At 38.4% G+C, this 25560-nt stretch overlaps 1 long non-coding RNA gene across 1 annotated transcript in view; it reads right to left on the reverse strand.

Annotated features, from left to right (window-relative positions):
• Nucleotides 1-6459: 6459 nt before the first annotated feature.
• LOC144331023 (uncharacterized) overlaps nucleotides 6460-25560 on the reverse strand; it is a 34031-nt gene continuing 14930 nt past the window's right edge. Inside the window, exon 3 of the long non-coding RNA XR_013397858.1 lies at nucleotides 6460-6573. This is a non-coding gene — a long non-coding RNA (uncharacterized LOC144331023). The remainder of the gene's footprint in view (nucleotides 6574-25560) is intronic.

Raw genomic sequence — 25560 nt, forward strand, 5'->3', positions numbered from 1 at the left:
CTCAAGCAACAATGAATAGCTTCGATGATTTTGTATTTGTCTACTAGGTTCTCACTAAACTCATAAAGAAATATTTTTGTGGGCACTATGAGTGTATCTGGACTGTGGACATGTGAGAAAAATCCCAGAATGAGTGGCTTTATTTTACAGCCATGACCAGCTGCTAACTCATATTACTATGTCAGATCTGTTTGATTAATGGTGCCCACACATATACATACATATATATCTTTGAAGATTGCACTATTGATTATTAGAAAATTTTAAACAGCATAAGACTAGATCATAACAGGATTTCTCTATACTGCTTGGGATTTGTCTAACTTTTACCAACCAGAAAACACAGCCATTGAATGTTAAAATATAAAATCTACACAGTATAACATAAAGTTGGCCATTTGGGGTTAATCCATTAGTTTTCATCCCAGGAATCATGTGAAGCAAAATTTCCATATTTTCTTGAGTAGGAGAGCAATTTGAATGGAGGAAGGATTCCCCTTCCTCATGTTTCTGACTCACGCAGTGTCTGTGTAGTCCTTGGGATCTTTATGAAGTGACTGTTCATCTAAACACCAAAGAGAAGAGTTTTTGCATTCACCTTTATGATTCTTACATCATTTCTTCCTTGATTATGGTAGTGTATATCCAAAGCACTGATAATAATCAGACTATGATGAAATAAAGAGACATACTAAAAGAGGACTCAAGGTTTAGTTTTTCTTGCAAGTTTTTTTTTTTTTCTAATAATCTATGATGCTAACCAGGAAAGACTTATAATTGAAAATAAATTTCTGAGTAAGTGATTAAATGATCTTATTGCCTGGGTTTGAGATTTATAGTTTCACATCCCACCCAAATCTCTTCAGTGACAGAAACCAACACTGTATGGGTATGAGTGTGTGTGCAAAGATATCTCCAGTCAAGCAGCCAGATAATTCCTGGGGCCAGCAGCCATGTATCCAGGGAGTTATGGAACAGTTAGAAAAACAGTAGTGTCAAAAAAAAAAAAAAAAAAAAAAAAGAAGAAGAAGAAGAAGGAAAGAAAGAAAAACAGTGGTGTCTGGTAACTTGGTTGCAGTTCAGGGACACTATAAAATAAATTCCAAGCTAAAGCACATATCCAAGAATAATTTCCAGACACGTTGTTCTACAAACATCATGCACCATCTTAGTAAGATTATTTCATTATGATTTATTGTAAATTGCTTGAGCACTGGTGCAGCACTGTGTAGATTTAGATTAGGCCATGTAAATACTGACAAATATCCATAAAATATTGATGTCTGGTAAGAAAAATGATTTTCTGCTGGTGCTGAAAAATTGGGCTGTAGAAATTGTTTTTTTCTAGACTGATCATCCTCATTGACTATTTTCTTCAGCTCATAAAATTCATTTTTCTGAGAAGACACAATGAGAGCAAGGCACCCTTTCCGTTTCCCACCTTTGAAATTCTCCAGGAGAGTCACAAACAGTTCTCCTAAGACAGCCCACAAAAACAAAGGCATGGAGTCTATGCTGGCACAATGGCCATCCCGCCACATTTGCAGGGATTTACCAGGCTCTGCTCTGTCCCTCATTTGAGCATAATTAATATTCTTTATGGGAAATTTGATTGGACACTTTCTATGAGGGTGTAAAGGCTGGTATTTCAGGGTTTTATTTTCATGTTTTCATTTATTTCAAAATGTGAGAGGATCAGAGAGAAGATACATGGTATATTAAATGTGAGAAGAACCATGCAACATGAGGATGTGAGGAAGGAATGCAGTGACAATTGGCCCTCAGACCTTGACTTTGTGTAAAGGCAAACATTTTGGATCAGTACACGGGGGTTATGATTCAGAGTTGAAATTCCAAAGCTATCATTTACTACCACTGTATCCCCTCTGTGCCTTAGCTTTCTTTTAAGAAAAATAAGGTTAATATTCATGCCTTATCACAAGGTGGCAACGAGATATGAGGAGTTAATGGGAAGCACCTAGAACACTGCCTGGCCCATGGTGAGCACGATGTAATTATTAGCTATTATTATCGTCGGGTGCTCAGTAATGAGGAAGTTAGTTCTAGAGGTGACACAGACAGTTTTTCAGACAACAGAAGTGCAGAGGTAAACTCTTACCCAGAAGACTGTGACACCCTGTGCTGGTTTCCTATTGCTGCTCTAACAAATTATGACAAACTTACTGGCTTCAAACAGCACAAAAGTATTCTGTTATAGTTCTTGAGGTCAGAAGTCCAAAACAAATTTTCAATGGGCTAAAATCAAGGCATTCCTTCTGGAAGCTCTTGTGGGGGTCTATGTCTTTGTATTTTCTAGTCTCTAGAGTCCACTTGGCTCATGGCTGCTTCCTCTTTCTTCAAAGCCTGCAGCAGAGCGTCTTCAAACTCTCTTTCTGACATTAATCCTCCTGTTAGAAGGACCTTTGTGAATATATTGGACTCTGATGGATAATCCAGGATAGTTCATTGTAATCTTCCCATTTTAAGAGTTTGATTTAATCATATCTGCAAAGTCACCATTTTGTGTGTAAGGTAACATATCCACAGGTTTAAGGGATTAGTAGTTGAACATCTTGCGGGAAGGGTTCATTATCCCACTTATTACATACTCCCATCTCACCACTCAATGTGTTTGCCATTACATGTCAAGGCATTTATACCAGTTTCTCAGTTTCCAAAAAGTATTTCTACCAATGGTGTTAGCATCAGATGTACTTACTACACTTAATAAACACTACCTTAGACTGTTTATTCTGCTGTAACTAAATAGCTGAGACTGGATAGTTTATTTAAAAATGAAATTTATTCCTCACATTTCTGGAAGCTGGGAAGTCCAAGATCAAGGAGCCAGCATCTGGTGAGGGCCTTCTTGATGTGCCATCCCATGGTGGAAGAAAGGGATGGACCTGCTCCCACAAGTCCTATTTATAGTGGCATTAATCTGTTCATGGAGGTGGAGCTCTTATCAATTAAACACCTTCCATTAGGCCTCATCTCCCAACACTGTTGCCCTAGGGTTTAAGTTTCCAATACATGAATTTTGGGGGACATATTAAGATCATAGCAGACACTTAAGACATGGTACATAAGTCTTATCTTAGGAAAGGGATCAGAAAACTGTAAAGCTACAGGCCCATAATCCTGTAATGGCCAACTAGGAAAGTGGAATAAACTTGTATCCCTCCTTTATGCTTTTCAGAGTGTCTAGATAATGTAATGCATTTATAAGATTCACAAGGCACTTTCAAGAGCTTTACTGTATTTTATTTTTGTTTATGAAAGAACAAAATTACATGTCAGATTGCAGAATAGCACCTGTTAGATTTGAGAAACAGAACAACTTTTAACATCCTCTTTGTCACCAAAGATAACTTGAGAAATTAGGTTTAACCATGAAGAACAAAGAGCTTTAAAATATGTTTTAAATTCCTGGAAAAGAAGGATAATACCTATTTTTCCTTTGTCAATTGCACTTACATTTTTTTCCTGCCTCACCTACCTTATCTACTCCAACTCAGAACTCATATGTGCCAACATTGCCCCAGTGATATGGAACAATGGACTTTCCCATTAACAAGTCAGACAAGCTCATAACCGAGGACCTCTGCTCATGCTGATCCTCTGCCTGAAACAATATTTCCCCCATTCACTCCTCTAACTCCTTTCCTAATGCCATCTCTTCTTTTAGCATACTCTACATATCCTCCTAAACTCAGTTTAAGTGTCCCCTTCCCCTAGGAAGCCCTCCCTACCCACTTCCTTTTTTTTTTTTTTTTTTTTTTTTGAGCTGGAGTCTTGCTCTGTCACCCAGGCTGGAGTGCAGTGGTGCAATCTCGGCTCATTGCAACCACCACCTCCTGGGTTGAAGCAATGCTCCTGCCTCAGCCTCCCGAGTAGCTGGAATTACAGGTGCCTGCCACCATGCCTGGCTAATTTTTGTATTTTTAGCAGAGACAGGGTTTCACCATCAGGCTGATCTCGAACTCCTGACCTCATGATCTGCCTGCCTCGGCCTCCCAAAATGCTGGGATTACAGACGTGACTCCCTACCCACTTCTACCCCACTCATTTTGGTTAAGGGTGCCTCCTATATTTATCCATGCTACTTTGTGTTTGCCTCTCTCATAGCACTCACTATATTGTTCTATAATAATATGTCCAACTTTTATGCTAGACTATAATGTGTTTGAAGGCAGACTAAATTGATTTCATCTTTGCATTCCTAGAGCCTGGAACATTCAGTAAATGTTTCTTGAACTGAACTGAATTAAGCGCAGAAAATGCTTAGCAAATAGTCTAGGATGTTCTGAAGAGAGGGCAAATAAAAATAAATCAACTAACAGTTATCAGACAATGCTATGAGCTATTTGCTCTAAATACATAAACTCATTTAATCTTCAGAGCAGCCATAAGGAATACTATTTTTCCCATTTACAGATGAGGAAATGGAGGCTCAAATAAGCCAAATAACTTGCATGGCCCCAGAACTGGTAAGTGGTAGAGCAGGGATTCAAGCCCAGACCCATCTGACACCAGAGATTGAGTTCAAGCACATGCACAGAGGTGTGGGTAGTGGCCTGTGTGTCAGGCTCCACCAAGGTGGTAGGGAGCATGAGGTTAAATCATCAAGCCAAAGCCGATTACCTCACTATTCAACATCCCAGCCTCATGAAAGCCTGGGCACACAAGACAATATTAGCACCAGCTAGCTCAAGTGAACCTAATATTAGCTCTTTTCTCTCAAGCTGACTAGACCAAACTGCCCCAGCTTCCTACTGATTGAAGCTCTCCTTCACAAAAGACCTTGAATCTACAGGATGACCAAGGTTGGTGGTATACCCAAGGGGTTTCCTTGGTCCTGGTGGGGAAGGTAGGATATGGGACTTGCAGTGCCTTAAAAAGTCCCAGGAAATCCAGGACAAATTGATTATTTGAATAATTACCAATGATTAGAGCAGCCTGTCTTGTATATTACTCATAGGGACTCTTCCTTTCAGAAGCCTTTGAAGAGGACCACAAACAGCCATTTATACCAATGGTATTGACCAGTGTTGTCTAACAGAACTTACTGCAATGATGGAAAATTCAATATCAGCACCGTCCAATACATATGACTATTGATCATTGAAATGTCTATAGGAATTTTTAAATTTTATTTAATCTTAATTAAATTTTAATTTGAATAGCCACATATGGCTACTGACTTCCATATTGGACAGCACAGGAGTAATAAGTTTTAAATTTGGCTGCAACTGAAATTGCCTAAGGGGCTTTAAAAAATCCCAGTGCAGAGGCTACACTCTAGATCAATTAAATCAGGGCATCTTAGATGGGACACAGATGTCTAATGTGTATCCAAGAATAAGAACCTTCGGAATAGACCAGGGATCCCAAAATATGGCCTATGAATTGACTGCATCAGAATCAACAGAAGAGTATATTAATAATATGCAGAGCTGACTCTCTTTCCCCTTAAACACACCTCCTAAATTATAATTATAATCCCTGGAGAAGACCCTAGAGTCAATTTTCCAAAATAAACTTTTCATCTTAGAATAGAAAAGTTGTGAAGATAGTACAGAGAGTTCTCATTTACCCTACACCTAGTTTCCCCTAATATTAACATCTCACATTACTGTGGTACATTTTCCATAATTAGTGAACCGATATTTACACATTATTAAGGAATCTTCAGAATTCATTCCGATTTCCTCAGCTTTTACTTAATGTTCCTTTTTGTTCAAGGATACCACATTGCATTTAAGTCAAGTCTCTTTAGCCATGTCCTCTTAGCTGTGACAGTTTCTCAGACTTTTCTTATGTTTAATGACCTTGACAGTTTTGAGGAGTATTGGTCAGATGTTTTGTAAACTGTCTCTCAGTTTGGATTTGTCTGATGTTTTTCTCATGATTGGACTGAGATCACATGTTTTTGGGAAGAAAACCCTAGAGGTAAGTTGCTATTCTCATCCCTTGATATCAAGACAAGATGCTACCAGAATGACTTATCACTGTAGATGTTCATCTTAATCACTGGACTAATGTTTGCCAGGTTTCTCTACTGTAAAATTATTTTTCTGTCAGCATCTTCCATACTATACTCTTTGGATAGAAGTTACAAGTACAGTACACACTTAAAGAACGGGGAGTTACACTTCACCCCCTTGAAGACAGAGTATTTATATAAATTATCCAAAATAAAAATCTATTTTTGATACAATCCTCAGTGATTCTTATTCATAACAAAATTTGGGAATCACTCAGACAAACAGCTGAAGGAGGCAGAACCACATGACATCCAGTTTGACCCTGATTCTCTGGGTGTGGATGACATGGTGAACTGGCGGATTTGCTAGACTTCTGTGAAGACTAGCTGATAGTTACTTATTTAGTCTAGAAACCAGATCACTGCTCATCTAAACACAAAACAGTGAATAAATATAGAATTGTTGATATTACCACCAAGGAGTGTTTTGGAGTTGGAATCCAGCATATTGGAGGAGAAAAAAAGCCATACCAAGAAGGATACATATAGTGCTTTGGACCAAAATCACAGCAACCAAGAGGCATTCCCTAAAAAAGAAAAAAAATATCAGTAGTATCAGGTAGAGAACTAGGCAACTGGTGACCCAAAGGATCTTGGGATATATATGGCCATGTGAAGAGGACCACCATGACCCATTGGCATGTACAGGACACTTCAGAGCTACAATACCATTATTGACAACAATGACGAACATTCACTAAGTCGTTAGCAGAGTTAGTTTATAGTGTAAAGGGTGATTCAGAAACTCATTTGTCACTAGTGGATTCCTTGAACCAGTAACAAAGCTATCTTACCAAGGGGAAAGTGTTTTACTATTGCTGTTTATAAGCCGCAGAAAGTCTCTGTTCTCTGGATCCCTGCTTGGCTTTGGTAAAGCTACAGTTAGAGACTCAACCTCTTGGTTTCTCAGAACATTAATTAGTGCATTGTTCAATTTTAATACTCAAGGAGTGTGTGTTGAGAATTGTAGGAGGTTCAGAAGCTTGGCCACACACAGTAGCAGCTCTGAGTAACTGAGAATGCTTCGTCAGAAGTGACAACTTCCAGGAGACACGAAGGCTGCCTTAATGCACTGAAGCGATGTGAGGTAGAAAAGTGAGCATCTTTCATGTTCCCTGTGAAAATATAAGTAGCACACATGGGTTATGTCTACAAAGAAATAGATTTCCTTCACCTTCACCTTCACCTAGAAACATAAGGTAAAGTTTCTAACAACCTAGCAGCACAGAGGACAGATTGCCTTATGGGATAGTGAGTGTTTTGTCTATTGAATTAAGTAAGTGGATGCAAGATGACCTCAGGGCTATTGTTGAAAAGGTTTGTGTACTATGTAGAAAATGTGAAGAGACTTTTAAGGATCTTTCAATTCTTTCACTTTCCATCCTGTTGATATAGGATGAGTGACACCATGCCAACTGTCTGGGATGTCACTGCTCATCTCTGTTTCTTCATCAATGTCAGCTGTTACACATATGCAATGTGCAGTTAGAAGAGTGTGATGCTTTTCTTAAACTGGCTGATTTATACACATCAAGGAAGACATAATTTAGGCAAGAATAGCCACAGAGTAAGAGAGAGACCCTCAGTGTAGAGATCCACAGTCCTGACTTTGCCATGAAGATGCTATTATGAAAGAGGACAAGATCTTTACATCTCTGAATCTCAATAATCTTTCCAAAAATGAAGACTTTGTGCTAATTCATCTCTCAGTTTTCTTCTAGTTCTGACATTCTATGCAGTCTTTCCTTTGTCCTTATTCTTAAATGGTGTTTGCTAGGTTTCAGTGAAAAGGCGCTAGTCTTTATTATTCAATGAAAATCACAAACCTTAGTGTTTACTGATGGTGCCTTAGAAAATATAAATGACAGGATTATTATGGCTGCATTGATTTGCCTTTCTACTTCTTAACTTCTCTAAGTGTGTACACCCTTTATATGATATTTTTGCCATGCATCAGTAATCTATATTCCAAAATCTAAGACAAGTTTTACAAATTCAGATGCCTATTGGGGCAGGGATAACTGAAAAGGCCAAGTGGTACTTCTGATAAACAGAGGACCTAGGTCTCCTGCAAGGGATGGGTCACCACTCAACCCCATCTGGTGTTGTAATGCTAGTTCAGAGTTGCCAGATCTTCCACTTTTTATGAGAAGGTAGAAATTGTAACTTTTATGCAAAAATCCCTTCATTTAAAATGATGGCAATTAGCTAACATTTTAAAAAGAGGACAACAGGCTAAATCAATGTTTTTTTGGGTCTTCAGTTTGTAAACTCTGATCTACAAACAACAATAACATCCAATCCAATCACAGCTCCAGTGCTCCCTGACACCCCAACCTACAGTATTTCAATAGGTAATTAAATAACAAGAAAACAAAAGTATGAAATGTCATCAAGGACATTGATGAGAGGAGATAGTCTCAGTTAGAATATTTCAGACAGGTATCTTCCTGCCTTCCTTTGTTATCAGCTTCTTAGATGTGGTTCTGTAACTTTCGCTTAGGAAGGAAGTAGTAACAAAAGCTCTTGGCTAATTGTCTTTGGTGACAAATACCACAGATGGTGTTATATCCCAAGTGTATTAACATAAGAGTGTCACACACTATTTCAGTGTCTAAAAAAGAAATGACCATTTTATCAGCACATGATTACCATGATGTGGAATAAACTTTGTAAGTGTATTACTCTGTTCTCACGCTGCTAATAAAGACATACCTGAGACTGGGTAATTTTTAAAGGAAAGAGGTTTAATGGACTCACAGTTCCACATGGCTGAGGAGGCCTCACAATCATGGTGGAAGGCAAAGGAAGAGCAAAGGGACTTCTTACATGGCAGCAGGCAAGAGAGTGTGTGCAGGGGAACGCCCCTTTACAAAACCATCAGATCTCGTGAGACTTATTCACTGTCAGGAGAACAGCTCAGGAAAGACCCACCCCCATGATTCAATTACCTCCCACCAGGTCACTTCCATGACATGGGCATTATGGGAACTACAATTCAAGATGAGACTTAGGTGGGGACACAGCCAAACCATATCAATACGAAAATCTGGGGAAATTTCCAGGATGCAAATTTTCTGGGAAGCTTTTGAGGATCATAGGTTTGGAGCAAATGCCTACTAATGTCTTAGTGTAAATTTATTTCCAGAGATTCTCAGAGGGGAATGGAACTTACATTTATTTAATGCCTACCATGTCCCCAAGTATAGTACTTATTACATAGATAATAAGATGAATAAAGTAGTTTATTTCTTACTCTTCAGGAGTAAGGGATTAAACACTAAGTCTGACTTACTAGGAAAAGAATGACTAGAATCTCATGAAAATTTTAAATTTTTGCACTCACCTTATTTTATTTAGTCAAGATATTTTTGTCCCTCTCCTAAAGGTCACTCTGGGAAGTTAAGCAGTTTCAGCAATGCTTACCAATGCTTGGATCTCTGGACCTATTTAAACCAATAGCAAATACTTTCAGATCACTGTAGTGTTGGCACGTCTCTGTTCCTGGAGGGTGAATTTGATTTTTGTCTGCAGACAAATGCCATTCTCATTGGAGGCTAGTGAAGAAGGTGAGTTGACAAGCTTGGGCATTACAATTTTGGGTCAAAAAAGAAGTAGGTTCTGGAGTAATCAAACTGATATCCGTGTTTGACTTTCAAGGAACCAGGATGTACAGTCTCCGTTTAGCTATACATTCTGGCAGGTTGTCTTAAACTTCTCTTTTTTTCTGCATGTCCACACTTTATTACAATGCTACAGTTTCTAATCATCTTTTAGCTAGAACTAAAAGGCTCTTTCCTACTTTGGCATCTAATTTTGTATTCCTAGTTTTCCTAACAGGCCCTGTCTAAGTTTAGTTCTATGTATTTTAGTTAAGTTTACTTTGGTTTAGTTTCATATGTTTTTATATTATTTTTACTTTATTTTATAATTTCTATTTTTTGTTATATTTTTTATTTTAGTTAAGTTTCATATATTTACTTTAGTTTAGTATATTTTAGTTTAGTTTCATCTATTTTGCATTGTATGGGAGGAAAAAATAATTCTCAGTCTATTCTTCTGAATTATTATCTGGAACCCCTGCAAAAAAAGGCAGATTAAAAAGAAAAGAGCAAACAGAAGTTTATTAACAAATAGGCTTCATATATATATATGGGAAGTACCCAGGGAATGAGCAATTCTCAAAGAGGTGACTTAGAACTCTGCTTTATATGGCATTGTCAACAAAGAACAACAGATTGGTTGGGAAGTGACAAGACAAGGGGAAAGGATATTGAGTTTCTAGGGGTGGCAAATTGTGGGAAAACAAATACATGGGAAACTAATGGTAGACAAAAGGTTATATAGTAAAGTCTGTTCCTCTTGCCATATTCAGGCAAGCAAGGGCCTGAGGTCATCCCTGGTGATCAACCTTTGTCCTTCTTGGTAGAGAGGGAAGGAGGGACACCTTTGTAAGTGCACGTCCTGCTTTTAAGCAAATAGGGGTAGGGCAGAGAGATTTTTTGTATCTACTTCTCGATTGCTTTCAGCTCAAAATAATCCTTATGCCAGAAAGGCATATTTTGGGGTGACATATTCAGCTACCCCTTCAGCATATAGTATACATATCTTGTACCAACTGGTCTCTTTCCCTGTCTGCAGCTATACAAACTAAACTATTAGGAAAGCATGAACATTCAAAGGAGGCATCCTTTTTGCTGCTCCTTCAACTTTCTTTTGCTCGCCTGTTTTTCCTTTGCCCTCCTGTTTTGCTCCTTGGCAGCCTTCACTCCAAGCTTTACAAACATTTTTAGTGTCTTAAGTTTCCTCCTTCCCCACAACACACAAATTCATGTAGTCCAGCCCTTGTGTATTCTATTTCCAGAGCTGGGGATAGCTTCCCTCTTCTTCTTCTGCCAGATCATGTTTCTGCCTTATCTTAAAAGCCTACTCAAAATTCATCTACTGCAAACCTTCTTAGATGCATTTTTTCCACAGGGAGAATTCTCCAATCGCTCCAGTGATTTCATCAGCACACTTACTTGATGTAAGCTCTTATATTCTCTCACATTTGTAGTATATTCACCACTAGGCTGTAAACTTTTGGAGGCAGCCAGTGTGTTCATTTTTCCCTTAGAGCACCCTGCCCTTCTGCATATAGTAGAAACTCAGGAATTTAGTTAAACAACTTTCTATTTTCCCCAAACCTTAAATGAGCTGTCTGCAATGACCATCTCAGACGTTGTTATTTTCAGAAAGTTTCCCTAATCTATTTTAAGGAAAGAACAGATAAGATGCATAAGAAAAGGGACGTTCTCTGGCTGTAGACTTTCTTTAGCACATTTCAGGATTATTACAACAGAAAAACCTTGCCCTATTTTCCTTAAGCAGCATGCAGCTGCCTAGTGTACTTGCTTTAGGAGGTCAAACACATTAGGTATATCAACATATCGACCACCAAAAGCCAATGCACAGAACAGAGGTCCTCAGGCAAGCAGGTGGAACCATAGTTGCAAGGTCAAGTCATTAAGCAAAGGATCCAAGGGTGACCATCATGCTTCCTCCTGGTTTTTTGGAAAAGCACAGATTTTCCGAGGAATTGCTGAGCAAAGAGCCCCTTACTAAAGAAACAGCAGACTCCATGGAAGTGTCAACTTTATGATCCACTGCTGGTTTGGGCTGATTTGCTTTTAACTAATTATTGATCACTATAATGACTAACTTTTGAGAGAGCCCTGCCAAAAATAAATATTCCTTAAATGAGGTACACCAATGTTTTTTCCACTCCAGTCCTTGAAAATAGTGAGTTAGGGCAGAGTTTCCTAAAGCATGGCCTGAATTTACAGAACCATAGTCATCAGAATCACTTGGGCAATTTGTTAACATTTATTAGGTTGGTGCAAAAGTAATCACGGTTTTTGCCATTGAAAGTAATAGTCCTAATACATTCCTGGGACTCACCTGAGCCAGGCTCTCTGGGATGGGGCCTAGAGATCTGCATTTGTTTTTTTGTGTGAATTTATTTGTATGTGGTTTACAGTATTGGTACTCACGCACCATGCACAGTTGTCTTAAATGTAGTTTTTAATGTTTGGTAAAATAATACATGCACATAATAAATAAAAATGGTATAGTTAATAAAAAATAACAGAGGGGTTAGGATGCAAAGCAATCCTGTTGCCTCCTCCCTCCCTTCACCAGTCCTGATCCTCAGAGACGGCTGCTTCTAGCCCTTCTGGTCTTTTCTTCTGGTGGTTATGACTTTCTGTATTTTGCACCTGACATGGGTTTGCCACCATTTCCTGCTTATCAGTGTTGGACCTTATCCACTAGACTTCCTGCTCTCATGATAGGCTTCTCTATCCCCGCCTCCCAAAAGGTTATAATTCCTTTATTGGTTACTTTTTGTAGTAGCTAAGCAATAAACATTTATCTTTTTAATCTTGTTCTATCAACTCTACAATTATTTTGACCCTTGCATCCCCTTCTTCACCTAGCCCCAGGTGACTACTATTTTTGTCTGTTCCAGAATTTTATTTTATTTTAAAATTTTTTTATTATACTTTAAGTTCTAGGGTACATGTGCACAACGTACAGGTTTGTTACATATGTATACATGTTCCATGTTGGTGTGCTGCACCCATTAACTCATCATTTACATCAGGTATATCTCCTAATGGTATCCCTCCCCCCTCCCCCCACCCCACAACAGGCCCCGGTGTGTGATGTTCTTCCTGTGTCCAAGTGTTCTCATTGTTCAGTTCCCACCTACAGAACATGAGGTCTTTGGTTTTTTGTCCTTGTGATAGTTTGCTGAGAATGATGATTTGCAGCTTCATCCATGTCTCTACAAAAGACATGAACTCATCCTTTTTTATGGCTGCATACTATTCCATAGTGTATATGTGCCACATTTTCTTAATCTAGTCTGTCACTGATGGACGTTTGGGTTGGTTCCAAGTCTTTGCTATTGTGAACAGTGCTGCAATAAACATACGTGTGCATGTGTCTTTATAGCAGCATGATTTATAATCCTTTGGATATATACCCAGTAATGGGATGGCTGGGTCAAGTGGTATTTCTAGTTCTAGATCCTTGAGGAATAGCCACACTGTCTTCCGCAATGGTTAAACTAGTTTATAGTCCCACCAACGGTGTAAAAGTGTTCCTATTTCTTGACATCCTCTCCAGTACTTGTTGTTTCCTGACTTTTTAATGATCGCCATTCTAACTGGAGTGAGATGGTATCTCATTGTGGTTTTGATTTGCATTTCTCTGATGGCCAGTGATGATGAGCATTTTTTCATGTGTCTGTTGGCTGCATAAATGTCTTCTTTTGAGAAGTGTCTGTTCACATCCTTTGCCCACTTTTTGATGGGGCTGTTTGTTTTTTTCTTGTAAATTTGATTGAGTTCTTTGTAGATTCTGGATATTAGCCCTTTGTCAGATGAGTAGATTGCAAAAATTTTCTCCCATTCTATAGGTTGCCTGTTCACTCTGATGGTAGTTTCTTTTGCTGTGCGGAAGTTCTTCAGTTTAATTAGATCCCATTTGTCAATTTTGGCTTTTGTTGCCATTGCTTTTGGTGTTTTAGACATGAAGTCCTTGCCCTTGCCTATGTCCTGAATGGTATTGCCTAAGTTTTCTTCTAGAGTTTTTATGGTTTTATGTCTAACATTTAAGTCTTTAATCCATCTTGAATTAATTTTTGTATAAGGTGTAAAGAAGGGATCCAGTTTCAGCTTTCTACATATGGCTAGGCAGTTTTCCCAGCACCATTTATTAAATAGGGAATCCTTTCCCCATTTCTTGTTTTTGTCAGGTTTGTCAAAGATCAGATGGTTGTAGATGTGTGGTATTATTTCTGAGGCCTCTGTTCTGTTCTATTGGTCTATATCTCTGTTTTGGTACCAGTACCATGCTGTTTTGGTTACTATAGCCTTGTAGTATAGTTTGAAGTCAGGAAGCATGATGCAGCTTTGTTCTTTTTGGCTTAGGATTGACTTGGCAATACGGGCTCTTTTTCAGTTCCATATGAACTTTTAAGTAGTTTTTTCCAATTCTGTGAAGAAAGTCATTGGTAGCTTGATGGGGATGGCATTGAATCTGTAAATTGCCTTGGGCAGTATGGCCATTTTCACCATTTTCACGATATTGATTCTTCCTATCCATGAGTGTGGAATGTTCTTCCATTTTTTTGTGTCCTCTTTTATTTCGTTGAGCAGTGGTTTGTAGTTATCCTTGAAGAGGTCCTTCACATCCCTTGTAAGTTGGATTCCTCGGTATTTTATTGTCTTTGAAGCAATTGTGAATGGGAGTTCACTCACGATTTGTCTCTCTGTTTGTCTGTTATTGGTGTATAAGAATACTTGTGATTTTTGCACATTGATTTTGTATCCTGAGACTTTGCTGAAGTTGCTTATTAGCTTAAGGAGATTTTGGGCTGAGACGATAGGGTTTTCTAAATATACAATCATGTCATCTGCCAACAGGGACAATTTGACTTCCTGTTTTCCTAAAGTCCAGGACCAGACGGATTTACAGCCGAATTCTACCAGAGGTAAAAAGAGGAGCTGGTACCATTCCTTCTTAAACTATTCCTATCAAGAGGGAATCCTCCCTAACTCGTTTTATGAGACCAGCATCATCCTGATACCAAAGCCTGGCAGAGACACAACAAAAAAAGAGAATTTTAGACCAATATCCCTGATGAATATTGATGCAAAAATCCTCAATAAAATACTGGCAAACCAAATTCAGCAGCACATCAAAAAGCTTATCCACCATGATCAAGTGGGCTTCATCCCTGGGATGCAAGGCTGGTTCAACATATGCAAATCAATAAACATAATCCAGCCTATAAACAGAGCCAAAGACAAAAACCACCTGATTATCTCAATGGATGCAGAAAAGGCCTTTGACAAAATTCAACAGCCCTTCATGCTAAAAACGCTCAATAAATTCGGTATTGATGGAACGTACCTCAAAATAATAAGAGCTATTTATGACAAACCCATAGCCAATATCTTACTGAATGGGCAAAAGCTGGAAGCATTCCCTTTGGAAACTGGCACAAGACAGGAATGTCCTCTTTCACCACTCCTATTCAACATAGTGTTGGAAGTTCTGGCCAGGACAATCAGGCAAAAGAAAGAAATAAAGAGATCTGCATTTAAACAAGAACCACACAGAAGCACTTGGACAGAGGGTAACAAAGGAGTGTGATATTGAACTCTTGAAAGTACAGAACAATAGTGAGGAATGATCTTCATCAATATTATCATAGCTTTTTCTTGTTACATTATAGGATCCCAGGCTTATATCTCAGAGAACAGATGGAGAGCAGATTTATAGACAGGGAAGTGGATTGGACAGGACTGTGGGTCTCCAGTCTATTTTAGGCCCTGCCTCTGACTGTGTAGCTTTGAAGAGTTCACTAAGCCCTTTGGCCCTCGTTTTGTAATCTATAAGTGTGTGGGCCTATTATTTTAATATCCTGTCTACCTCTAATAATTTCTGATTGAATACTGAATTTGAAAATATAAATAGGCAGTATAAACTCTTCTATTTATCTGTGGTGTCTGTGAGGTAATAAGCAGAAGAGGTTGATAGCTTCACAAAAGGAAAGCATGACTTAGATAGAGTGCCTAAAATTGTGTCCCGGGAACCAGGGCCTCCTTGCCTACTGACTGTCTGTGTTTGGCCAATCACCTGCATATCAGTTTCCTCATCTGCAAAATGACGATGGCACTTGCCAGCCACCACTTTTCAGGGCTCCTGAGCAGGTCAAAGACATAACCTGCTCAAATGTTTTGAAAACTACAAAGTGCCAATCAGATTATCAGTTGTCACTCAAACTTGGATTAATTAGGGCAAATATCAGGTGTCAGGTGGTGTTTAAATCCTTGTTGTCCAGAGTGACATGGGAAGCACTGGAAGCTTAGGATACCGTTAGGAGATCCTGAGGCTTGAGTGAGAAGATCCCATAAAGAACAACATGGCTTGAACAGCGCCGAGAGGGCAGGCTGTGTGCCAAGATCAGCCTGGGAGTTTACACAACAGTTATTTTAGCATCAGACATACTTTAGCCCCTAGAAAAGAAAGTGAACAGGAAGAGACCCTTGAGATATCTTTGGATGCGTCAAGAATTTTAAAAGCTGCAACTTGGAATTCAAAGCATTCACTTCCTTTTCCAACAAAATTGAGACCCTATAGGGTAATTTTATACTGAAGAGCTCCTACTTCTTTAAACCTGATTGGAATTTGAGATAGTTGGAACAGGACAAGACTCTTATTATCTATAATAAAAGGCATCGTCAGGTAGGGGCAAGAGTATGGACTCTGGAGGTAGGTTGGATTCAAATCCCAGTTTTCAACAATTTATTTTGAGTCCCTTGGCAAATCATCTATCATCTCACCTTGGTTTTTTCCAACTATAAAATGGTAAGGATGTAACACCTTCTTCATCAGGTGGTGATGAGGACAGATGGGAAAATACAGTGGAATACTGGCTTTCAATATTCTATTACTCAGCACTGTCTCACGCTTACATGCATTTTATGACAATCCACATTACCTAAGCCCAAATTATTAAATGCAACACAGCTTGGCAACCTTCAAACACTAACCAAATCAGGTATCAGAGCACTTGTTTCTTGAACTTTCAAAGACAGAAGATAAACATATAAAACAGAATATTTTGTTTCATGATTTTGTTACTGTAAGCCCTGTCTGGTAAAGGCCAATACAAGGAAAATGGGCTGAATCTCTGTGAATTACATCAGTAGGTTCAGAAGCAATGATGGCTCACACACCTGAACTCATTTCAATCATCACTAAATTTAAAACAGGAAAATAGTTGGCAAAGCTGTTCCCTTTCTTCCTCTGGAGAAACTACTTGAAATACATACGAATTTGAATTTTACACGAATGATATCTCAAGAGTTCGTTAGTATGACTATCATACTGAACGTTCATGGCTTATCCAGAAATCAAGCAACTATAGTAACCAGATAAAACTCCTTTTTTTTTTTTCTGTAACATATAACAAAAATTGGAGTCTTCTGCTTGTGACCTTAAGGTGTGTTGTCATGGTCTTCACACTTCTGCAGAAACAAACTATTCAATTCAGCAGTTTCTGTGTTTGCAGTTATTTGTATTTAACTTGTGTTTTGCATATTTAATTCGTATTTAAATACTTAAAAACTGATAACTCATAAATGTTAGGTATAGACATCCTCATTTATCCAGAACATTTAACTAACCAGACACCTAATTATGTTTGGAGTGGTCCTAGCTACGCATTTAATGAATGCTCTTATTTTGTAGCCAGGATATGTAATACAGGTGATTCCTTTCAGCGATGGGAGCTGGACAAATCTATATGCAGGGTTTTTGATCATCTTGGGTTTAAAACTCATAATGGAACAATTAAAACCATGTTTGTTTTCCTGAATCCATGACAATAACTTTATCCCAAAACCAGCTGTGAATGTTAGTAACACGGGTGCTCTGCTGACCTGAAAGAATGCAGGCACGGCCTGCATTTTGCACACATATTTGTCGGTAGAGTACTTTTTTGGTAGAGAGGAAGAGAAAATTCTGGCTTCTTTAGAGAAGTGGATGTAGGCAATCCCTCCTCCAAAAGTAGTCAAAATACCACTCCAGAGAACCTTGACTTTATAAGGGAAGGCAGCTTCTGAATCACTGAAAGGCTTTTCCGCCTTAATTCTCGCTGGCTGGCCTGGAATGACGCTCTGCTAAAAACGTTCTGGGCAGCTGTTGATATAGGCATTTCTGTCCTCTTTTCTAGTAACATAATGTGTGCATGTTAAGGAGATTATGCAGGTCTCTTATACATTACTTACCCCTTTTAAAGCCTTCTTCTTGGAAAGTAGATGTGGAGGAAGTCCTAGACTTGGAAAAGTTTCTGTCTTTCAGAACTTTGTGTAGGTTTGGTATTCATAAAACATTACATTATTTGATGTCTCCCCCCCATCCTCTGCCCCGCAATACTACACAGAGAAGAAAAATGTGTTTAGGTAGAAGATCCTCCTAAATAAGAAGGAAGGGTTTGGAAAGCTGTTTTCTGGGTTGTATTACAACTTTGTGGGTTTTTTTTTTTCTCTCTCTCATTAAATAATATTTAAGACAAGTATTATTTTATAATACTTTTATAAGTAGGATCTTGATTATTATTGATTATATTGAGGCAAGAAGTATAATCCTAAGCAGTGAGAATGGGGGAAGTTGGAGCACATTATTATTTCCATAGGATCAGCATAGAGTTTTGTAATGTCCAAATTACCTTGCCATTTCTTTCCTTTCCCGAAAAAGGTCTTTAGTATCAATTTTTTCCATTAAAAAAAAAAATCTTTGGAAGAAGTATTTTCACGTTCTGCTATGCCTTAGGGCATCAGCTGTGCCCAAATTCATGCTTGTAAGGCTGAATGGTCACTCTGCTTTTGATGTCTCCATTTGAAAAAGCCTATAAATCCAAAGAAAGCGTGCCCCCATTGGCATAGTCTCTGTTGTGCAAAGGAGACTTTCAGAGTTTTAGGCTCCATCTGTCATGATCATTTTTCAAGCAGACTATTTTTTTTTTTAATCAGTTTTATGTTCACAGCATCAACCAAAAAAGCACCACTGTTTTTTGACTGGTTTACTCCTACTCAAATTGTTTCTGGCTCTCTGGGATAACCAGTTTCTCAAGGAAAGAAGCCTCCTCTGACCACCATACCATCCTCCCAACTGTATCTTTTCATATACGTTAATAGCACTCTATCTTTCCTTCATAGTACTTATTGTAGTTTGTAGTAATACATTTGATACAATTATTTCCTTTGTATACATCTTCCTCACCAGCCTAGGGCAGGGACTCTGATTGTTCACCATTGTATCCCCGTATCTAGCACAGTGCCTAGGGGATAGGAGGGGCTCGATAAATATCTCTAGAGAGGATGTTGTTTAATTGTAAACTCTGCCAAGGCCTTTATGTTGAATGAATGAATGAATGAATGAATGAATGAATGAATGAATGCCTCTAACTCTTCATAAAATAAACACTTTTTGGAAAAAGTATGCTCATGGCAGACCTCAGATGTAATCACACCGATAACTGGAAAGAAAAATGAATTTAGATGGGTTTATAAAGATAGAACAATGTTTCTAATATATTCAGGCAGTCCATAAATCCCTTATACTTAATGTTAAAATTCAGGATATGATACCTAAAGAAAGGTTTTGCTGTACCTGGATCAAGGCACCTACCAACTTTTTTCTACTCATAGGCAAAGTCACTACCCTGTTTAAGTAGGTCTTGGGATGTTTCCATCCCAAGAAACATCTCTTCAATCTCTGCCTTGTATTCCACCTTCCAAAACCACCCAGAAATTCCAGTAAAGTCTTATTGACCTGATTGTCTGTCCTCTTCACTGAGTTCCTTTTGAATGCAGCAAATTGCTGTGCACTTTTCTGACTTCCATTTCACTGTTATCCAGCTTCATAGGAGCTTAGGCCCCTGCAGTTAGCAGTGCTGAGACTATGTGAATAGGTCTGATTCTAGCTACTCACAACTCAGAGAGGTAGTGAATGTTAGGAGGTAGGAAGAAGGACATTAGACCAGGATACTAAAATTGCATTTTAGATAGTACATAAATTAGACAGTTTGCATAGCATTAAAATTCCCCATTTAATATTTATACATCCAAAAACTAACAAAAAGAATGTCGGAGCTCATGTCTGGCATTCGGATTCCTCTGCCCAAAGGCAATAAATAAAATAATCCTAAAACGTAAAGACAAACCTTGTCTTCTCCTGTCACGATCTATAGAGGGCACAAAGAATAGACATTTTCCCGAATAATGGAGTCTGATTTTCAAGCAATGCTTAGCCAACTGTAGATTTGGGCAGAAAAGGTTTGTGCCGAGCATCTGAGCTGGAAAAGACAGATACTTTTCTTGACCTCACTTTTCCTAAAGTTCACAACTTCTGCTACTTGAATGGGTATCTCATCTCCAAGTGTGTGAAGTAACAGGTGATGTATCTGTTTTCCATCCTCAAAGAGTTAACTTGATAAAATAAGTACAGCTAAGGACAAACACAGGCACAATATGAGAAAACTTCATGCAGTATGTTTTGTAAAGGGTGTCAATGGCATGGAGCCATCTGATTCTGTTGCAGTCTTTGGCCCATTTAAATTCAAGTTAGGATCTGAGTGTTTGGGTAAACAGAATAAGCTAAGAATGAGTGGCAGACATATTTCCTCAAATCCCATCTGATACAGGTTTAGATCCAGATTTTGTCATTGACTAACTCCTTCCTTTTTTTTAGATGATTTGGATTTTGCCTTTTTTTCTTATAATAAAAGTCATAATGCCAACCACTTTAAGAGTTCTTTTGCTGCTCTTTTTTGTTGCTACCTTTTTGTAATTAATAGGACATTTGTAAAAGTAAGACTATAGTACAAATAGGAGTCATAGCATGTAATGGCTTTAGTAATTTGTGCAATATCCCTCTTTTTGTCCCTCCTGCATATTTTCCCCCTAGAAAGCAGCCAGGAATTGGTGTTCAGAGGGTGATGCTCTGATGGTGAGCAGAGCTACAGTTTGCCTAACAGTTTATTTAAGCCAAATTTATAGTTTCTGAAGCGCTAGAAGGCTGCTGTCCAAGGGGACTCCTTTTTTTTTTCTTTTTTTTCTCTAGATGGAGTCTTGCTCTGTCACCAGGCTGGAGTGCAGTGGCTTGATCTCAGCTCACTGCAACCTCTGCCTCCTGGGTTCAAGCAATTCTCCTGCTTCAGCCTCCTGAGGAGCTGGGCTACAGGCTTGCCCCTCCACGCCCAGTTAATTTTTGTATTTTTAGTAGAGACAGGGTTTCACCATGTTGGCCAGGATAGTCTCGATCTCTTGACCTTGTGATCCACCGGCCTCGTTCTCCCCAAGTGCTGAGATTACAGGTGTGAGCCACCGCGCCCAGCCAGGAACTACTTATTAACTGGCCATTTAAAATGAAATGAAACAAAGTCCTTCATTGCTAACAATTAAGGGGAGAGGAGTGTATTGTCTGCTCTTCAGGCAGCAGGAAATTAAGGGATTGGCAACTGTTATTTGTAATAGTAATTGATGTCACAGGAGTTTTGAGAACAGGGAGTTTAAGGGAAAAAATGATCTTTTATTTTTAGTCTGTTAATATTTAATGTAATATTTGATATCGTTTGATTTAGATTTACTGTTCTTTGATCTATTTTTATTTGTTGCCTTTTTTGTTGTTCTCTTTCTTCTCTCCTGCCTTCTTTTATACTGTTTAATTTTTTTTCTAAATTTCACTGTAATTTATCTATTAGCTTTTTAACTGTATCTTTTGGCATTATTTTTACAAAGTTGCTCTAGGGATTACAATATACATCCTTAAATACTCACCATCTACTTCATGGAAATTACTGTAACTTTACAAATGTATAAATCGATTTTATCCCTGTTCATTCTGTTATAATGTATATTATAAGCCTCATACAATGGGATGATTTTTACTTTAATATTCTCTGCGTTGTTTCTAGTTAACAATATGTGCTATCAAAGTGAGACCCCATTTATCTTTTAATCTGATTCTGATTGTTTTTCCAGTGTCTACTTAACTGAGACTCTTACAGGTAATTTTGTAGGATACTAGGTGTTTTCGATGGCAAATACAAAGATTGTGTTTGTGTATGTGTATGTGTTTATATGTCGGGTCAATCTATTGAAAAGAAGCATTGCAGAATACTAAAGCAAAATTGAAACCATATGGAGTTTGTAGTTGTTTTATTTTAAAAGCTAACCTTGTCAGTACTTAGTCTTTCAAAAAATAATTTTAACTTCTATGTTTTATTTTTCTATTTTAATTTTTCCTGGGCCTTGCCTCCCAAACCTCCCACCCTCCCTTTCTTTTTTGTGACCCATAGAGTCAGAAATTCCTTGTTGGGATAATTTCTGGCACTGCTTTGAAGACAGAGCCCCTGAAAATTGGCTATGGACCAAATGTATTCACACTCTTGGGGATTTCTAGGTCATCATCACCATCTGAACAGCTCTGAGAGAGACAAGAAGTGGAATGGAGAAGGTGATTAGGTAATCCCAGAGTTACCAGGGGAAAAATTGTGAAATCCTTTCATAGAGTTCCCAATGAAACACTCTCTTTCTTGTTAGCCATTATCTTTGCCTTTCCTGTCTAAAGAAAAACACGTTGTTTCATCTTGATTATCAATTTCTCAAGTACTCATGGAAGTGAAGCCAGGTACCCTGTCACCTTGGCTCTGTTTGGGATGCAGTGTTGTGCTTGCCACCACTCCCCATTCCCCAAAAGTGTCTTTAACATAGACCATTCATTCTTCAGATTCAAAATGCTTAAGCTGAACTAACCTCAAAGGGCCCTCATTAATTTACAGACATTTGATTAACACCCATATTCATTTCTGCTACTGAACCAGTCTTTTCCCAAAAAATAATCTAGCAAACTAGTTTCTGCCAGGCCAAATATTAACAGGTATATATATTTACGTACATAAATATTTACCTCTATGTCTTGTGTGTTTTTGTTTTTGTTTTTGTTTTGAGACAGTCTCGCTCTGTTGCCCAGGCTGGAGTGCAGTGGCACAATCTCAGCTCACTGCAAGCTCCACCTCCCAGGTTCAAGTGATTCTTGTGCCTCAGCCTCCTGAGTAGCTGCGACTACAGGCATGCACCACCACGCCCAGCTAATTTTTGTATTTTTAGTAGAGATGGGATTTTACCCTGTTGGCCAGGCTGGTCTCAAACTCCTGACTTCTGGTGATCCACCCGCCTGGGCCTCTCAATGTGCTGGGATTACAGACATGAGCCTCTGTGCCCTGCCCCTGTTCTGTGTATTTACATAAATACATGTCTCCAGAGCTTTAAATTCTTAAATTTTAAAACTAGGACTAACCTAGACATTGAGAGAACCCAGAAATATACCCTGACTAAAGTCGGTGGAATTTCGTTTGGCTTGACTCTTTGGTGGAAAAAAAAAAAAAATCAGGTTCTTAAGGACTCAATTTGGTGAACCGATGACAAATAGAAAAATGTTCTTGACATTTTCCCCAAAATAGATGTCGAAAGATTTTGCACTTTAAATTGGTACTTTATTTACTAAAAGTGATATTGAAACTAAATTCCTACCCAATAGTTGGAAAATATGAAAAAGCAATTGCCACAGAATGCAATTTATTAAATGTTGATGGTCTTTTTTTTTTTTTAAATATACTTTAGTTCTAGGGTACATGTGCACAACGTGCAGGTTTGTTACATATGTATACATGTGCCATGTTGGTGTGCTGCACCCATTAACTCATCATTTACATTAGGTATATCTCCTAATGCTATCCCTCCCAGCTCCCACCTCCCCACAATAGAACCTGGTGTGTGATGTTCCCCTTCCTGTGTCCAAGTGATCTCATTGTTCAATTCCCACCTATGAGTGAGAACATGCGGTGTTTGGTTTTCTGTTCTTGCGATAGTTTGCTGAGAATGATAGTTTCCAGCTGCATCCATGTCCCTAAAAAGGACACGAAATCATCCTTTTTTATGGCTGCATAGTATTCCATGGTGTATATATGCCACATTTTCTTAATCCAGTCTGTCACTGATGGACGTTTGGGTTGATTCCAAGTCTTTGCTATTGTGAATAGTGCCACAATAAACATACGTGTGCATGTGTCTTTATAGCAACATGACTTATAATCCTTTGGGTATATACCCAGTAATGGGATTGCTGGGTCAAGTGGTACTTCTAGTTCTAGATCCTTGAGGAATCGCCACACTGTCTTCCACAATGGTTGAACTAGTTCACAGTCCCACCAACAGTGTAAAAGTGTTCCTGTTTCTCCACATCCTCTCCAGCACCTGTTGTTTCCTCATTTTTTAATGATTGCCATTCTAACTGGTGTGAGATGGTATCTCATTGTGGTTTTGATTTGCATTTCTCTGATGGCCAGTGATGATGAGCATTTTTTCATGTGTCTGTTGGCTGTATGAATGTCTTTTTTTGAGAAGTGTCTGTTCATATCCTTTGCCCACTTTTTGATGGGGCTGTTTGTTTTTTTCTTGTAAATTTGATTGAGTTCTTTATAGGTTCTGGATATTAGGCCTTTGTCAGATGAGTAGTTTGCAAAAATTTTCTCCCATTCTGTAGGTTGCCTGTTCACTCTGATGGTAGTTTCTTTTTCTTTTGCTGTGCAGAAACTCTTTAGTTTAATGAGATCCCATTTGTCAATTTTGGCTTTTGTTGCCGTTGCTTTTGGTGTTTTAGACATGAAGTCCTTGCCCATGCCTATGTCCTGAATGGTAGTACCGAAGTTTTCTTCTAGGATTTTTATAGTTTTACATCTAACATTTAAGTCTCTAATCCATCTTGAATTAATTTTTATATAAGGAGTAAGGAAAGGATCCAGTTTCAGTTTTCTACTTATGGCTAGCCAGTTTTCCCAGCACCATTTATTAAATAGGGAATCCTTTCCCCATTTCTTGTTTTTGTCAGGTTTGTCAAAGATCAGATGGCTGTAGTTGTGTGGTATTATTTCTGAGGGCTCTGTTCTGTTCCATTGGTCTGTATCTCTGTTTTGGTACCAGTACCTTGCTGTTTTGGTTACTGTAGCCCTGTAGTATAGTTTGAAGTCAAGTAGCGTGATGCCTCCAGCTTTGTTCTTTTGGCTTAGGATTGTCTTGGCAATGCAGGGTCTTTTTTGGTTCCATATGAACTTCAAAGGAGTTTTTTCCAATTCTGTGAAGAAAGTCATTGGTAGCTTAATGGGGATGGCATTGAATCTATAAATTACCTTGGGCAGTATGGCCATTTTCATGGTATTGATTCTTGCTCTCCATGAGCATGGAATGTTCTTCCATTTGTTTGTGTCCTCTTTTATTTCACTGAGCAGTGGTTTGTAGTTCTCCTCGAGGAGGTCCTTTACATCCCTTGTAAGTTGGATTCCTTGGTATTTTATTCTCTTTGAAGCAATTGTGAATGGGAGTTCATTCATGATTTGGCTCTCTGTTTGTCTGTTACTGGTGTATAAGAATACTTGTGATTTTTGCACATTGATTTTATATCCTGAGACTTTGCTGAAGTTTCTAATCAGCTTAAGGAGATTTTGGGCTGAGACAATGGGGTTTTCTAAATATACAATCATGTCATCTGCAAACGGGACAATTTGACTTCTTCTTTTCCTAACTGAATACTTTTCATTTCTTTATCTTGCCTGATTGCCCTGGCCAGAACTTCCAGCACTATGTTGAATAGGAGTGGTGAGAGAGGGCATCCCTGTCTTGTGCCCGTTTTCAGAGGGAATGCTTCCAGTTTTTGCCCATTCAGTATGATATTGGCTGTGGGTTTGTCCTAAATAGCTCTTATTATTTTGAGATACTTTCCATCAATACCGAATTTATTGAGAGTTTTTAGCATGAAGGGCTGTTGAATTTTGTCAAAGGCCTTTTCTGCATCTATGAGATAATCATGTGGTTTTTGTCTTTGGTTCTGTTTATATG

The sequence above is a fragment of the Macaca mulatta genome, chromosome 9 (genome assembly GCF_049350105.2).
Source record: "Macaca mulatta isolate MMU2019108-1 chromosome 9, T2T-MMU8v2.0, whole genome shotgun sequence".
NCBI classification, from domain to species: Eukaryota; Metazoa; Chordata; class Mammalia; order Primates; family Cercopithecidae; genus Macaca; species Macaca mulatta.